This window comes from Monodon monoceros, unplaced genomic scaffold (assembly GCF_005190385.1).
Source record: "Monodon monoceros isolate NGI ecotype Baffin Bay Population unplaced genomic scaffold, NGI_Narwhal_1 Super_Scaffold_18, whole genome shotgun sequence".
Classification (NCBI taxonomy): domain Eukaryota; kingdom Metazoa; phylum Chordata; class Mammalia; order Artiodactyla; family Monodontidae; genus Monodon; species Monodon monoceros.
The window spans coordinates 21,652,018-21,669,357 of NW_021703774.1; the positions used below are offsets into that span (position 1 = coordinate 21,652,018).

The following is a 17,340-nucleotide window of genomic DNA, read 5'->3' on the forward strand; positions in this document are numbered from 1 at the left end:
GGAGTATAATTGCTTTACAATGTTGTGTTAGTTTCTGCTGTATAACAAAAGGAATCAGCTATATGTATTCATATACCCCATATCCTCTCCGTCTTGCGTCTCCCTCCCACCCTCCCTATCCCACCTCTCTAGGTGGTCACAAAGCACCAAGCTGATCTGATCTCCCCATGTGATGCAGCTGCTTCCCACTAGCTATCTATTTTACATTTGGTAGTGTATATATGTCCATGCCACTCTCTCACATCGTCCCAGCTTACCCTTCCCCTTCCCCATGTCCTCAGGTCCATTCTCTACATCTGCGTCTTTATCGTCTTTATTCCTGTCCTGCCCCTAGGTTCTTCAGAACCATTTTTTTTTTTTTTAGATTCCATATATATGTGTTAGCATATGGTATTTGTTTTTCTCTTTGACTTACTTCACTCTGTATGACAGACTCTAGGTCCATCTGCCTCACTACAGATAACTCAATTTCTTTCTTTTTTATGGCTGAGTAATATTCCATTGCGTATATGTGCCACATTTTCTGTATCCATTCATCTGTCAATGGACACTTAGGTTGCTTCCATGTCCTGGCTATTGTAAATAGTGCTGCAGTGAACATTGTGGTACATGACTCTTTTTGAATTCTGGTTTTCTCAGGGTATATGCCCAGTAGTGGGATTGCTGGGTCGTATGGTAGTTCTATTTTTAGTTTTTTAAGGAACCTCCATACTGTTCTCCATAGTGGCTGTATCCATTTCTCTCTCTGATCTTGTTCACTGATGGTGGTGGAGGAGCCCAGCAGCTGAGTAGAAACTGGTCCTGGGGAGCTGTCTGGCCGGAGTGCTGAAGCTGGGAAGAATTCCCAGCTCCCTTGGTGGTCACAGGAGTGAAGGAAGCAGTGCTCCTGTCAGGTGTGGGCTGCCCACTTCCCAAGGTCATGCTCAGCAGTGGTTGGAGAGCCAACCATTCATTCGAGTTTCCGATGCCTCACAGGTGCGAGGCGCCAGGAGCCAAGTTTCACAAGGCGTGGTGAGGCCACTCGGGGTGTGAGGCAGAAGCTCCCTGGGCTCTAACATCAGAGAGCAGGGCTGGGGGCGGATGTGGCCTGGGGCTGGCTGGCAGGAAAGCCCGGTCTGATGAAAGCGGCTACCTTCTGACTAGCTTCTCTATGCCTCTTACTGTGCGATACCAACATTTCCTTCCATTCTTGAACAGACCTCCCACTGCTTTCCCACTACCCCCCCAAAGATAACATACTTTTACGAATGTGTTGCACGTAACCACTTTCCAAGTATGTGCTCAGGACAGCAAACACTCCTCTCACTTGACTGTGCCCATTCACCTGGCTTACCAACCAGTAGCCCAGAAACACTGGGGGGCTGAGTGACCTGAGAGGAAGATGCAAGACATTCAGGGGCAGAGCCCCAGGGGAGTCTCCCAGGGCCAGGTTTGGTCTACAGGGAGGAGAGAGGTCCTGCTGTCCTTGTAACGCAGTCCCTGAGGATGGGACCAGGACACAGGAGTGGAACTCTTTTGAAGCGGCTCTCCCGGGAAAGAAAATCATAGCACCCCACTCAATTATTGGTCTTTATATCCAGAGAACATGTTTCAGCTCCAGTGATTAACTCTTTTGGGGAGTACCTCAAGGCGCAAGACAGCATGAGTGCTCTGCCAGGATCGGTTCCGGTGTCCACCATTTGTTTTGACTCCCAGAGCCAGGCACTGACCTTCTGGCGATCCACCTCTCCCTCCTCCAGGTAGCACCCTTCTACCTTCCGGGACAATCAGGGTGCCTCTCCTTTCCTCCTTCCTCTCTCCTACTGCTCGGATCAAAGCTCTCCAGCAGATACCATGTAACCTTGAGGATGGAAACCACCTGCTTGGGGAGACAGAAAAAGGCTGAGACCCTGATGACTTACGTGGAGCTGCCAAAACAGTTCGACTACTTACTTCTTGTCCTCAATAAAGTAGGAGAATAATCCCCCACCTATGTGAATGACTGGGCTTTCTATTATCTGCAGCCAAACCTAACTGTAACATACACAGCGACCCTCCGTGATACCCAGGTGTTTTCTTGTTCTCGTCTATACTATGGCATAGGGGCAAATAGTTCTTAATAAAGAGCAGAAATAATACAAATTGAATCTCTGGCGGGGCTTTCCTCTGGTTGGACTCTGTGCACACAGCAAAATAGATCTGGTTGTGCTGTTGTTCTTAGAATTATTGATTTTAAGTCTTTCTCACAGTAGGGGTGGGGTAGAGCTGGAGTTTCAAAAGCACACATTCGTGTTTCTTAGCTTTGGTTTAAGTATGGTGGAGAGCGGTGACGAAGGCTACTAAGGTCGCAGAGGAGAAAACCAGGCTGATCTCATTGCCTTTGTAAAATGCATGTTTGGGGAATCCCCTGGCGGTCCAGTGGTTAGGACTTGGTGCTTTCACTGCCCTGGCCTGGGTTCAATCCCTGGTCAGGGAACTAAGATCCTGCAAGCATGTTTGGAGCTTGTTAAAAGCTCTGGTACTGAGCTCAGAGAAAGCAGAGGTGAGGCCCTTGGTTCCATTCCCCTGCACACCAGGGAGGTGAGCTTGTTAGTGTCAGATGACCCATATTTTTCTTGATCTTTGAGTCATCTCAAAAAAAAAAAACCCGACAGCCTTATCAAGGTATAATTGACATGCAATAAACTGCACCTATTTAAACTGGATAATTTGATAAGTTTTGCCATGTGTTTACATCTGTGAATCTGTCACTACAATCAATAGAGTGAACAGACGCATCACCTCTAAAGTTTTCTTTGTAATCCATCATACCACCCCTGGCAACCACTGAACTACTTTCTGTCATGACAGATTAGTTTGCATTTTCTAAAGTTTTATGTAAATGGAATCATATAGCATGTACTCTTTTTTTTTTCTGGTTTTCTGTCCTATTTCACTTGAATAATCTTTTTCAGATTCATCCATCTTTTTCATGTATCAATTTATCCCTTTTTATTGCTGAATAATATTCAGTTTATGGATATACCACAATTTGTTTATCCATTCACCTGTTGATAGATGTTTGGATCATTTCTGGTTTTTGGCTATTAAAGCTGCTATGAACATTTGTGTACAGGTCTTTGTATTATTCTTGGATGTATAGAGAGGACTAGAATGGCTAGATCACATGGTAGGAGTATGCTTAGCTTTTTTTTTTTTCCCAGTCAAATATTCTTATTACACTTACAGCTTACTTTTTAAAAAACTTAGTTAATTTATTTATCTTTGGCTGCATTGGGTCTTCGTTGCTGCACACGGGCTTTCTCTAGTTGTGGTGAGCAGGGGCTGCTCTTTGTTGCTTTGTGTGGGCTTCTCATTGTGGTGGCTTCTCTTGTGATGCATGGACTCTAGGCACGTGGGCTTCAGTAGTAGTGGCACACGGGCTTAGCTGCTTTGTGGCATGTGGGATCTTCCCAGACCAGAGCTTGAACCTGTGTCCCCTGCATTGGCAGGTGGATTCTTAACCACTGCGTCACCAGGGAAGTCTGATATGTGGTCCTTTGTGATTGGCTTCTTTCACTTAGCATGATGTTTTCAAGGTTCATCCATATTGTAACATGTATCAGTACTTCATTACTTTTTTTTAAAAAATTGACTATTTTTTAAAGCTGTTTTAGGTTCACAGCAAAATTGAGAGACTTTCCTTAAACTCCCTGCCCACACACACGCGACCTCCCCTGTTATCAACATCCCACACCAGAATGGTACATTTTTTACTATCTATGAACCTGCATTCACACACCATTATCACTCAACCATAGTTTACATTAGGGTTCACGCTTGGTGTTTTACATTCTCTAGGTTTGGACAAAAATATATAATGACATGTATCCATCATTATAGTATTCAGAATAGTTTCACTGCCCTGAAAATCATCTGTGCTATGCTTAACTTTTTATAAAGCTGCCAAACTGTTTTACAAAGTGATTGCACCATTTTACATTCCTACCAACAGTGTACGGGAGTTCCAGTTCCTCCATATCCTTTCCAACACTTGGGATGATCAATCTTTTAAGTTTTAGCCATTCTAATAGCTGTGTAGTGGGATCTCGTTGTGGTTTTAATTCACATTTCCCTAATGCATCTTTTGGTTTTTATTTGCTATTTGTATAGTTTCTTTGGTGAAGTATCTGTTCAAATCCTTTGCCCATTAAGAAAAATTGTCGTTTGTTTGCTTGTCAACGTTTGAGAGTTTTTGTTTTTTTTTTGGCTGCGCTGCACAGCTTGTGGGATCTCAGTTCCTTGCCCAGGGATCAAACCTGGGCCATGGCAGTGAAAGCCCAGAATCCTAACTGCTAGGCCAACAGGGAAGTCCCGAGAGTTTTTTATATAGTGAGTTTTTTATATAGTGTGAATGTAAGTCCTTTATCAGCTATATGCTCTGCAAAGATTTTCTCTCACCTTTTGGGTTGTCTTCATTCTCTTAAGAGCTGAGGTTTAAAATTTTGATAAAGTCCATTTTATTAAATTTTCTTTTTATGGGTCACACTTTGGTGTCATATCTAAGTAATCTCTGCCTACTCCAATGTCACAGAATTTTTCTCCAATATTTTCTTCTAGAAGTTTTATAGTTTTAGGTTGTACATTTAAGTCTATGCTCCATCTTGAGCTAATTTTTATATATGGTGCAAGGTATGGATCGAAGTTCATTTTTTGGCATATGGATATCCAATTTTTCCAGCACTGTTCTTTCTCCACTGGATTCTCTTGGCACCTTTGTCAAAAACTAGTTGTCCATGTATGTATGGATCTATTTCTGGATTCTCTATTCTGTTCCACTCATCTATTTGCCTTATTTACAACAAGCCACACTTTTTGACTCTTACAGCCTTTAAATAAATCTTAAAGTCAGGTAGTGTGAGTCCTCCAACTTTACTCTTTTTCAAAGTTGTTTAGGCTCTTCTGAGTTCTTTGCATTTTAATATAAATTGGAAAATCAGCTTGTCAATTTCTACAGAAAATACCACTGAGATTTTCATTGTGATTGTATTGAATCTATAGAACAATCTGGGAAGAGTTGATGTCTTAATATTGAGTTTTCTGGTCCAAGAACAAAGTCTATTTCTCCCTCTACTTCTTAAAAAAGTTTTTCTTTAATTTCTTTCATTTAATTTAATCAGTGTTGTGTAGTTTTCAGTGTACCTGTTCTGAATAATTTTTTTCAGATTTATTCCTACTGGTTCATATTTTTTTGATGCTATTGTAAAGTGATGTCTCATTGTGGCTCTAATGTGCATTTCCCTAGTTGCTGATGTTTAACATCTTTTCATTGGCTTATTTGCCACCTGTATATCCCCTTCACTGAAATATTCTTTTTTTTTAAAGCAAATTTTATTTTATTTATTTATTTTTTGGCCATGCTGCATGACTTGTGGGATCTTAGTTCCCTGACCAGAGATTGAACCCAGGCCCTTGGTAGTGAGAGCACAGAGTCCTAACCACTGGACTGGCAAGGAATTCCTTTCACTGAAATATTCTTTTATTTTTTATTTTTTTGCGGTACGCGGGCCTCTCACTGTTGTGGCCTCTCCCGCTGCGGAGCACAGGCTCCGGACGCGCAGGCTCAGCGGCCATGGCTCACGGGCCCAGCCGTTCCGCGGCATGTGGGATCCTCCCGGACTGAGGCACGAACTGCATCCCCTGCATCGGCAGGCGGACTCTCAACCACTGCACCACCAGGGAAGCCCACTGAAATATTCTTAATCCATTTTCTTTTTCTTTCTTTTTTTTTGAGCGTGAGTTTTACTTTACTTATTTAAAAAAATTTTTTTTATTGCAGTAGAGTTGATTTACAATGCTGTACCAATCTCTGCTGTACAGCAAAGTGACTCAGTTATACACATATAGACATTATTTTTTTAATATTCTTTTCCATTATGGTTTATCACAGGATATTCAACATAGTTCCCTATGCTATACATTAGGACCTGGTTGTTTATCCGTTGTAAATGTAACAGTTTGTATCTGCTAACCCCAAACTCCCAGTCCATCCTTCTTCCCCCCGCCCCATTTTCTAATTGTATTGTTTGCTTGTCAACTGTTGAGTTTTGAGAGTTCTTTGTATCATCTAGGTACCAAGTCCTTTGTTGAATATGTGGTTTGAAAATATTTTCTCCCAGTCTGTAACAGGGTCTTTCACAGAGCAAAAATTTTTAAATTTTAAGAGGTCCAACTTATCAAGTTTGCCTTCTGTGGATCATACTTTTGATATTAAGTCTAAGCATGTCTTACCTAGTCCTAGATCTTGAAGATTTTCTCTCAAAATTTTCATAGTTTTACTCTTTCCATTTAAATCAATGATCCATTTTGAGTTAATTTTTTGTAAAAGGTGCGAGGCTTAGGTTGAAGTTTTTTTTTTCTTGGCCTGTGGACATCCATTTGATTTTCCCTTCAACATTAGTTTTGGGCTAAGAATCTGATGTGTCTTGGTGTAGCTTTCTTCATATTTCATGTGCTGGGATTCATAGAACTTCTTATATCTGTGGCTGTATAATTTTTGTCAAATTTGGAAAAATTTCAGCCATCATTTTACAAATTTTTTTGCGTCCCCATGTCTCCTTTGTGACAGTCCTCTGGGGATTCCCATTACAGGTATATTAGGCTGCTTGAAGTTGTTCCACAGCACACTGATCATTTCATTTCTTTAAATTCTTTTTTTTCCCCTCTCCCTGTCTCATTTTGAATAGTTTCTATTGCTATGTTTTCAAATTCACTAATTCTTTCTTCTGCAGTATCTACTTTGCCAGTAATTCCATCCAACGTATTTTTTTTTTATCTTACGTAATGTAGTTTTCATCTCTAGACACCCCCCACCAGGATTATTTAGACATTGGTTGGTAGATTGGTATTTTATTTTATTTTACTTTTTCCAGCATATTAAGGTATAATTGAAAAATTAAATTGTAAGATATTTAAAGTGTACATTGAGATGATCTGATATACATATACTTTATGAAAGGATTCCTCCCATCTAGTTAATTAATACATTGATATCACATATTTATTTATCTTTTTTGCTGTTGTTGTTTTTGATGAGGACATTTCAGTTCACTCTCTTAGCAAATTTCAAATTTCAATTTTATAATACAGTGTTATCAATTATAGTCATCATGTTATGCATTACATTAGATCCTCAGACCTTATTCATTTTATAGCTGAAAGTTTACACCCTTTTACCAACTTCTCGCTACTTCTCCTACCCCACTATACCTGGTAAACCACCTTTCTACTTTCTGTTTCTATGAGCTTTAGTTTTTGTTGTTGTTCCACATATAAGTGATACTATGTAGTATTTGTCTTTCTCTGTATGGCTTATTTCACTTGGCATAATGCTGTCAATGTCCATCCATGCTGTCACAAATGAAAGGAATTTCTTCTTTCACATGGCTGAATAATATTCCATTTAAAAAATATGTATCTTACATCTATATCCATTCATCTGTTGATTCTGTAGGTTATTTCTATATCTTGGCTATTGTGAATAATACTACAGTGTACATGAGAGTGCAGATATCTCTTTGGTATTCTGTTTTTATTTCCTTTGGATATATACCCAGAAGTGGAATTGCTAGAACATATGGTAGTTCTATTTTTAATTTTTTGAGGAGCCTCCATACTTTTTTCAATAGTGACGGCACCAATTTACATTCCCACCAAGAATGCACAAGGGTTCACTTTTCTCCATGTCTTCATCAACACTTGTTATGGCTTGTCTTTTTTTTTTTTAATTTTTAAAATTTTATTTAAAAAATTTTGGGGCTGCATTGGGTCTTTGGTGCTCTGCTCGGGTTTTCTCTAGTTGTGGCGAGTGGGGGCTACTCTTCATTGCAGTGTGTTGGCTTCTCATTGTGGTGGCTTCTCTTGTTGTGGAGCATGGGCTCTAGGTGCACGGGCTTCAGTAGTTGCAGCACGTAGGCTCAGTAGTTATGGCACGTGGACTTAGTTGCTCTGCGGCCTGTGGGATCTTCCTGGACCAGGGCTCGAACCCATGTCCCCTGAATTGGTAGGCAGATTCTTAACCACTCTGCCACCAGGGAAGCCCATCACTTGTCTTTATGATGAAAATCATTCAAACAGGTGTAAAGTGATATCTCATTGTAGTTTTGATTTGCATTTCCCAGATGTTTAGTAATATTGAGCACCTTTTCATGTATCTGTTGGCCTTTTGTATATCTTCTTTGGAAGAATGTTTATTCAGTTCCTCTGCCCATTTTTAAATTGGATATTTTATTGAATTGTATGAGTTCTTTATATATTTTGGATATTAACCCCTTATCAGATATAAGATTTATAATGATTTTCTTCCATTCTGTAGGTTACCTTTTAATTTTGTTGATTGTTCCTTTTCCTGTGCAGAAACTTTTCAGTTTGATGCAGTTCCACTCATTTATTTTTGCTTTTGCTGCTTTTGCTTTTGGTGTCAAATCCAAAAGGTCATTGCCAAGAGCAATGTCAAGGAGCTTACTGCCCATGTTTTCTTCCAGGAGTTTTATGGTTTCAGGTCTTAAATTTAAGTCTTCAATTCATTTTGAGTTGATATTTGTGCATGGTGTAAGACAGTGGTCCAGTTTCATTCTTTTGTGTGTGGCTATCCAGTTTTCTGAATACCACTTATTAAAGAGACTATTCTTTCTCCATTGTACATTCTTGGCTTCTTTGTCACAAATTAGTTGCCAAAATGTGCATGGTTTTATTTCTGGGCTCTCTATTCTGTTCTATTGATCTATGTGTGTCTAGAAGTTTGCTAAGGATCTTTAAAAAATATCTTTCATGTGTCTACTTAAATTCTGAACATATGTACTACAACTGTAATGACTATTCTTGTGTCCTTGTTTGGACACAAAACATCTGGTTCAGTTCTGGCTCAGTTTATCTTGACTGATCATTCTTCTCTTTAAGGGTAAGGTTTTCCTATTTCTTTGTATGTCTGGTAATCTTTGATTGGATGCCAGAAATTGTTAATTTTACCATTTTGAATGCTGGGTATTTTTATATTCCTATTAATATTGAAAAAAATTTTTAAAGAATTATCAGAACTTATTTTTGCTTAGTTTTATTAAAAATACGTCATATAGCTTTTTTCCTTTAAGGAGAAAAGAAGGAACAAGTTTCATAAAATCAAATAAGCAATGGTAATGTGTCTTAACTTGAAAAAGTTTGGAAATCACTGGTTTACAAGTTAGAATTGAATGAAAGAACAACCGTAACAGCCACAATTGGCCATTTCATGCCAGTGGCAGCAAACAACAAGATCAACTAGGGCAAAATAACCGCGTGGAAGCCCTGATAAGTGCTTAAACAGACTGATGGGCTGAGAAATCAGTATAGATATATTTTTGATATATATACATATATATTAATATATTTTATTAATATTTTTGAACTTTGTTCTTAGATGCCGTTAAGTTCATTGGAAACAGTCCTCTGTTACAAACCTGCCGTTTTTTCATGAACTCCTTGTGTAGCCGCTCTCAGCTTCTCCCTGTTGGGCCACTCTGGTGTATCTTCCAAGATACTGGCTATTCTTGGTCATTTAGAGTTCCTCATTTCCTGTAAGAACACTCTCAGGTTTTAACAGGAGGATCTTTTGCTTTCTTCCCTGAGTTTTCTCCTCTGGAAATCCTACAACTATTGGTGAACTGGGGGAAAGAAGCTCCTTCATAAGTCATTTATTTTATTAGAATTTCTTCCTTGTTTTCAGGCGTCACTCTTCTTCCATCTTAGGCAGATTGCCGTTCTTTTTCTTCCTCTCCTTTTTCTCTCGTTTTTTCCCTTTTCTTTCTTTTAAAACTTTAATTATGGAAAATTTTAAGCCTTCAAAAAGATAGAGAGACTGGTATAATAGGTATTCCCACATACCAATCAATAATCATTAACTTGTGAAACTGTATTTTTCTTTTTAAAAAAATTGTTTTCTTTTTAAAATTGAGGTATAGTTGATTTAGAAACTGTATTTTTCTAATGCTTCTGATTTACAAACGTTAGAAACTTATTTTCAAGTTACATTAGAAATCATGTGGTAGGGAATACACAACCCATTTTGTCTTGAGGGTTGTGTGTGTAGGACTCTTGGCTTTTATCCATGTTAGGATGCATACAACGTGAAGACTAAGAGTCTCCAGTGATTCCCCAAGCATCTCAAATACTCTGTCCCTTTGTGTTTTATACACAGTCCTTAATCGCAGCCTGTAGCCTTTGCTCTGTGCTTTGTTTATAGTCTCCGGTTGATATAGGTCATATCTCATATTTAATCTATGTTCACGCTCCTTGAATACAGTTCCTAAGATTTCTAAGATTTTTTTTCCCCTAAGTGTGTATGTATATATATATATATGTATATACACAGACACATACCTAGAGTGTTCTTTATATAGCAGTTATGCTTAATGAATAAAAGCAAGTTAGCATAATGTAGTGACAGGTCTCTGGTAGAATCCTGGCACTGCTACTTACTACTAGTTGGTGTGACTTTTCCAATTGCTAAACCTCTCAGAGATCCAGCATCATTATCTGTAAACTGAATAACACCCACCTTCACAATGATTGTTAGGATTAGAAATAATACAACAAGAGTGTTTATCACAGTGCCTGTTGCATAGTAGTAACTCAATAAATGACAGCTATTATGATTGACAGATGTAGCAGTGCTGTGGAATGGATAGCAAAGAGTATTATCCCTAATTGACTGACTAAATAGGCACCAGAGAGACTAAAATACTGACTAAAGTCACAGACAGATCCATAACCAAAGTCATAAATGCCACTTCCTGGACTCGGAGGCTCCTGCAAACATACCAAAATCTAATTTCTTCTTATATCTTTATGGGTGAATTCTATTTTATAACAGAAACAAAACATTTCCAGCAGCTCATTTCAAGGGGATTTACTAAATTTATGGTTCCAGGCATCTAGGTTTGGGCTTTGTGCCCCAAACCATGTCCTTACATACACAGTAATATTTGAAATGAGCATATCAGACCAGCACATCTCTGTTGTGGTGTTTTGCTGAGTTTATTTGTGGACAGACTGGTTCTCAGAATCACAGACTGTTAGTGGATTGTTTTTAAACAGACAGAGCAAAGTGCTTCAAGCTTTCACACAGAGAAAGGAATGTTGAGTCCTACTTTCTCTGTCTCTATGTCTCTCTCTGTGTTTCTGTCTCTCTGACTCTTTGTCCTCTTTCTCTCTCTCTGTCTCTGTCTTTCTCTCTCTCTCTCTCTCTCACACACACACACACACACACACACACACGCACACACAATTCTTTTGATCTTATACTCTCCAGGTTCTGGAGACATATGCACACCTCTGTGTACTCTTCCCAAAGTGGAGAAATGTCTTTCTCAGCTGTTTCCCACTATATTTTGCTGAAGTATAAAAATATGTCCTTATTAATCATCTGTAAGTGTCTAGAGGACATAAGTTCTGCCGAAAAGCTAAAGGCAAATGTAAAAAATTAGTGAAAATTATATAGAAGAGTCTCCCTTTTTTGTCCTAATTGAACAAAGTAGGGGAGAAAAGGACTGTTTAGGGACTTCCCTGGTGGTCCAGTGGTTAAGAATCCATCTTGCAATGCGGAGGATGCAGGTTTGATCCCTGGTTGGGGAACAAAGGTCCCACATGCCTCGGGGCAACTAAGCCCGCACGCTGCAACTACTGAGTCCACGCGCTCTGGAGCCCGTGCGCCACAACTACAGAGCCTGCACACCACAACTAGTGAGAAACCTGCAAGCCACAACTAGAGAGAAGCCTGTACACCGCAACGAAGAGCCCGCACGCCGCAACTAAGACCTGACGCATCCAAAAAATTTAAAAAAACAAAGAAAAGGACTGTTTAAAGAGGCTCTGGAATGATATACCTGTAACCATGGCCTCTGATGTGAGATCCCCTCTCACTCTGGATTTACAATGTTACATTCTCCTTTTAGCAGGGATCACTATAAGCAAGTTAACTAAAATCATGATGAATTGAAAAAGGAAAGAAAGTGGAAAACAAGAGCCATTGAAAACCTTTTCCTTCCTCAGAAACAATTGGGCTTCTCCTTTTATCTTTTTCAAAATCTTCTTCATTAAGCACAGTGGCTGTAACTAAAGCATCTTTGTATCTCTAGCACCTTTTGTCATGCTTTCACACAGTAGGCACTCAATAAATTATTTTTGATGCTGAATGTATAAATATGTATTAGTTGAGAATTTACTATGTAGCCTGATTTTCTGTGCTTCAGATTGGATAATCTTTCTTCAAATTCACTAACTCTTTCTTCTACTATCATCATTCTTCTGTTAAGCCTATCCAGTAATTTTTAACATTTCAGATATATATTTTTAAATTCTAGAATTTATATTTAGTTCTTTTTTGTAGTTTCTAGTTACCTGTTGATACTTTTCATTCAATACAAGCATATTTTCCCCTATGTCCTTGAGCTTATTTATAATAATTGTTTTATAACCATTGCCTGCTAACTTCAATATGTGAATCATTTCAGGATTGACCTTCATTGATTTTACTTTTTCTTGAGAATAGGTAATGTCTTCCTGTTTCTTTGACTGTTATATAATTTTGAACTCTGTCCTGGATGTTGTGAATGATACGTTATAGAGATTCTCAGTTCTGCTGTGTTCCCCTGAAGAGTATTTTTTATTTTTTTTAATAGTAGGAAGTTAACTTGGCTGATTTCAAACTAAACTTTATCTTCCTTGCAGTGAATGGTGGCTCAAATTTCTGCTCAGTTCTTTCAGTCTTAGCTAGACTACTTGAAGTCTGCCTCACACATGTATGGTTCCAACAAGTGCCAGAGATCTGGCTAGAATTTATACACATGCTTTGGGGCTCCTCCTTTCTGGCTCTCTACTTTTTAGGATTTCTCCCTTTGTTTTCCAGCAGCTGTGTTTCCCTCAAACTCTGTCTTCTGGTTTTTCAAGCCAGTAAGAGTTTGGGTTTTTCTTTCTGACTTTTAGCTGCACTGTGTAGTGCAATTTGAGGACTTCCCTCAGGATAAAAGTCATAAAAAAATGGGAAACTCACCAGTGCTTTTCTCTTCATCCATATGTTGACTCCCTTTCAGTATCTACCTGTTTTTGGTTGCTTTTCAGTGTCTTCAGAGTTGTTTCTGTATTTATCTCAGAGTTTATATTTGTTATCTGCAAGAAGGTTGGTCTCACAGGAGCCACATGGCCATGACTAGTAGCAGTACCTAGGTAGGTATGTAGGACCAAAAAAACATAGGGACAAATAAGCAAGCTACTGTCAAATAAAGACTCAGAGACAAAAGCATTTAGAAAAGAAAAGAACTTTACTTATGAAGAGGTTTGCAAGGGAGTCCAGGCTTCAGAAAAACAGGCTTATCAAGTAAAAAAATGCAGCAGGAATTTAAAGGAAAAAAATCACCAAATTACTGAGTTTATTGTCATTCTGTTTATGGTGGAAAAACAGTAGTTTTCTTGCATGACTTTAACATTTACAAAGGTAGAGATATATCTTCAGACATTGATATTACAAAAGTTAGGGATAGAGATATTTTTGTTAGGGAGGCATTAACCTACAGGAAAGAATCAAGATTTCATATTTTGAGGGCTAGGATTATACACAGTGATCACATTTTTTGTGTATGTTTTGTGTGTGTGTTTGTGTGTGTGTGTGTTTTGTCACTGGGATTCTTTATGGTCAACTCCCACTCTCACATGCAGATTTGACCTCATAAATTGTTTAGAGATTATCTGATTCACTATTATTCATTCGATATTTTTTATTTAACTGGTTTTATTTATATAGCATATAAGAGATGTTAATATACAAAGACATCCTTGTTATATATTAATAAAACCAGAGCAGTTCTGGTTTAAGAATTAACCTGTAAATCCTCTACAGTTGTAATTTACTTTTATGTATCAGAATTATTTTATTGCCTTTATCTGCTCATCTACTGAGCTAAGGAACAAGGGCCTTCCAATTTGCTTCTATGAAGTTTACCTATAGTAGCCTGAAAGTGTCCCTCTCTGTCTGAGACACTGAAGTTTGTCAAATTCCTGACCTGCTAGAAAATTCTTTATTACCTGTAAAGCTGATATTCTTTTTTTTTAAATTAATTAATTTTTGGCTGCGTTGGGTCTTCGTTGCTGCATGCGGGCTTTCTCTAGTTGCGGCAAGCGAGGGCTACTCTTCGTTGCGGTATGTGGGCTTCTCATTGCGGTGGCTTCTCTTATAGTGGAGCACGGGCTCTAGGTGCGCGAGCTTCAGTAGTTGTGGCATGTGGGCTCAGTAGTTGTGGCTCACGGACTGTAGAGCACAGGCTCAGTAGTTGTGGCACACGGGCTTTGTTGCTCCACTGCATGTGGGATCTTCCTGGACCAGGGCTCAAACCCTTGCCCCCTGCATTGGCAGGCGGATTCTCAACCACTGCGCCACCAGGGAAGTCCCAAAGCTGATATTCTTTAAGCCATAGACTAAGTTCCAGGACAGTTTCCTGGGACTGGTATACTGGAACTGGCTCCTACTGATTCATGAGAACTCGTTGTTAAATTTATAGGAATTTTGTAAGCTGCTTGTTAAACATGGCCATTATTGGAAATTAAACTTTATAACTTACAATTAAATAAATTATATTTAAATCAGTGATAATAAATGCTCAAAACTTATCACCTCCTAATTATGTATGACCTTTTTTAAAACTATTTTTTAAAATTGAAGTAGAGTTGATTTACAATGTTGTGTTAGCTTCTGGTGTACAGCTGATTCAGTTATACATATATATATTCTTTTTCATATTCTCTTCCATTATAGTTTATTATAAGATACTGAATATAGTTCCCTGTGCTGTACAGTAGGAACTTCTTGTTTATCTATTTTGTATCTAGTAGTTTGTATCTGCTGATCCCAAACTCCTAATTTATCCCCACTCCCCACCTTTCAACTTTGGTAACCATAAGTTTGTTTTCTATGTCTGGGAGTCTGTTTCTGTTCTGTAAATAAGTTCATTTGTATCATATTTTAGATTCCACATATAAGTGATATCATATGATATTTGTCTTTCTCTGTCTGACTTACTTCACTTAGTATGATAATTTCTGGATCCATCCATATTGCTGCAATGACATTATTTCATTCTTTTTTATGACTGAGTAGTAGTTTCATATACTATCTCTCTATCTATCTATACACACACAGATATATATATATCTATCTCTATCTATGCCACAACTTCTTTATCCACTCATCTGTCAATGGACGCTTAGGTTGCTTCCATTCTTGGCTGTTGTAAATAGTGCTGCTATGAACATTGGGTGCATGTATCTTTTTGAATTAGTTTTTGTCTTCTAGATATATGCCTAGGAGTGGGATTGCTGGATCATATGGTAACTCTATTTTTAGTTTTTTAAGGAACCTCCATACCATTCTTCATAGTGACTGCACCAATTTACATTTCTACCAGCAGTGTTGGAGGGTTCCCTTTTTTCCACACACTTTCCAGCATTTATTATTTATAGACTTTTTAATGATGGCCATTCTGACTGGTGTGAAGTGATACCTCACTGTAGTTTTGATTTGCATTTCTCTAATAATTAGTGATGTTAAGCATTTTTTCTTTCTTTCTTTTTTAAAATATTAATTTATTTTTTTATTTTTGGCTGCATTGGGTCTTAGTTGCGGCACATGGGATCTTTGTTGCAACGCTCAGGCTTCTCTCTAGTTGTGGCGTGCAGGCTTCTCTCTAGTTGTGGCACGCGGGCTCCAGAGTGCATGGGCTCTGTAGTTGTGGCACGCGGGCTCTCTAGTTGTGGCTTGTGTGCCCAGTAGTTGCGGCACAAGGGTTTAGTTGCCTCGCGGGCAAGTGGAATCTTAGTTCCGCTACCAGGGATCGAACCCGTGTCCATTGGAAGGCGGATTCTTAACCACTGGAACACTGGGGAAGTCCTGAGCATCTTTTCTGTATGACCCTTTTATTTATTTTTTAGTTTTTTAACTTTTTAATTTTTTTTTTTGAATTTTTGAACTTTTTTTATACAGCAAGTTCTTTTTTTAAATTTAATTTATTTTTTTAAACAACAGGTTCTTATTAGTTATCCATATTATCCATATTAGTGTATATACGTCAATCCCAATCTCCCAATTCATCACACCACCACCCCACCCCCCCCCCCGCCACTTTCCCCCCTTGGTGTCCATACGTTTGTTCTCTACATGTGTGTCTATTTCTGCCCTGCAAACTGCTTCATCTTTACCATTTTTCTAGGTTCCACATATATGTGTTAATATACGGTATTTGTTTTTCTCTTTCTGACTTCACTCTGTATGACAGTCTCTAGATCCATCCACGTCTCTACAAATGATCCAATTTCATTCCTTTTTATGGCTGAGTAATATTGCATTGTAAATATGTACCACATCTTCCTTATCCATTCATCTGTCGATGGGCATTTAGGGTGCTTCCATAACCTGGCTGTTGTAAATAGTGCTGCAGTGAACATTGGGGTGCATGTGTCTTTTTGAATTATGGTTTTCTGGGTATATGCCAAGTAGTGGGATTGCTGGGTCATATGATAATTCTATTTTTAGTTTTTTAAGGAACCTCCATACTGTTCTCCATAGTGGCTGTATCAATTTACATTCCCACCAACAGTGCAAGAGGGTTCCCTTTTCTCCACACCCTCTCCAGCATTTGTTGTTTATAGGTTTTCTGATGATGCCCATTCTAACTGGTGTGAGGTGATACCTCACTGTAGTTTTGATTTGCATTTCTCTAATAATTAGTGATGTTGAGCAGCTTTTCATGTGCTTCTTGGCCATCTGTATGTCTTCTTTGGAGAAATGTCTATTTAGGTCTTCTGCCCATTTTTGGATTGGGTTGTTTGTTTTTTTGATATTGAGCTGCATGAGCTGCTTGTATATTTTGGAGATTAATCCTTTGTCAGTTGCTTCATTTGCAAATACTTGCTCCCATTCTGAGGGTTGTCTTTTCATCTTGTTTGTAGTTTCCTTTGCTTTGCAAAAGCTTTTAAGTTTCATTAGGTCCCATTTGTTTATTTTTGCTTTTATTTCTATTACTCCAGGAGGTGGATCAAAAAAGATCTTGCTGTGATTTATGTCAAAGCATGTTCTTCCTATGTTTTCCTCTAAGAGTTTTGTAGTGTCCGGTCTTCCATTTAGGTCTCTAATCCATTTTGAGTTTATTTTTTTGTATGGTGTTAGGGAGTGTTCTAATTTCATTCTTTTACATGGAGCTGTCAGTTTTCCTAGCACTACTTATTGAAGAGACTGTCTTTTCTCCATTGTATATCCTTGCCTCCTTTGCCATAGATTAGTCGACCATAGGTGCGTGGGTTTAT

At 38.5% G+C, this 17,340-nt stretch overlaps 1 long non-coding RNA gene across 1 annotated transcript in view; it reads left to right on the plus strand.

Moving 5' to 3' along the window:
- Positions 1 to 17,340, plus strand: part of LOC114899080 — a 55,103-nt gene that overhangs the window by 22,867 nt on the left and 14,896 nt on the right. The window lies entirely within an intron of this gene.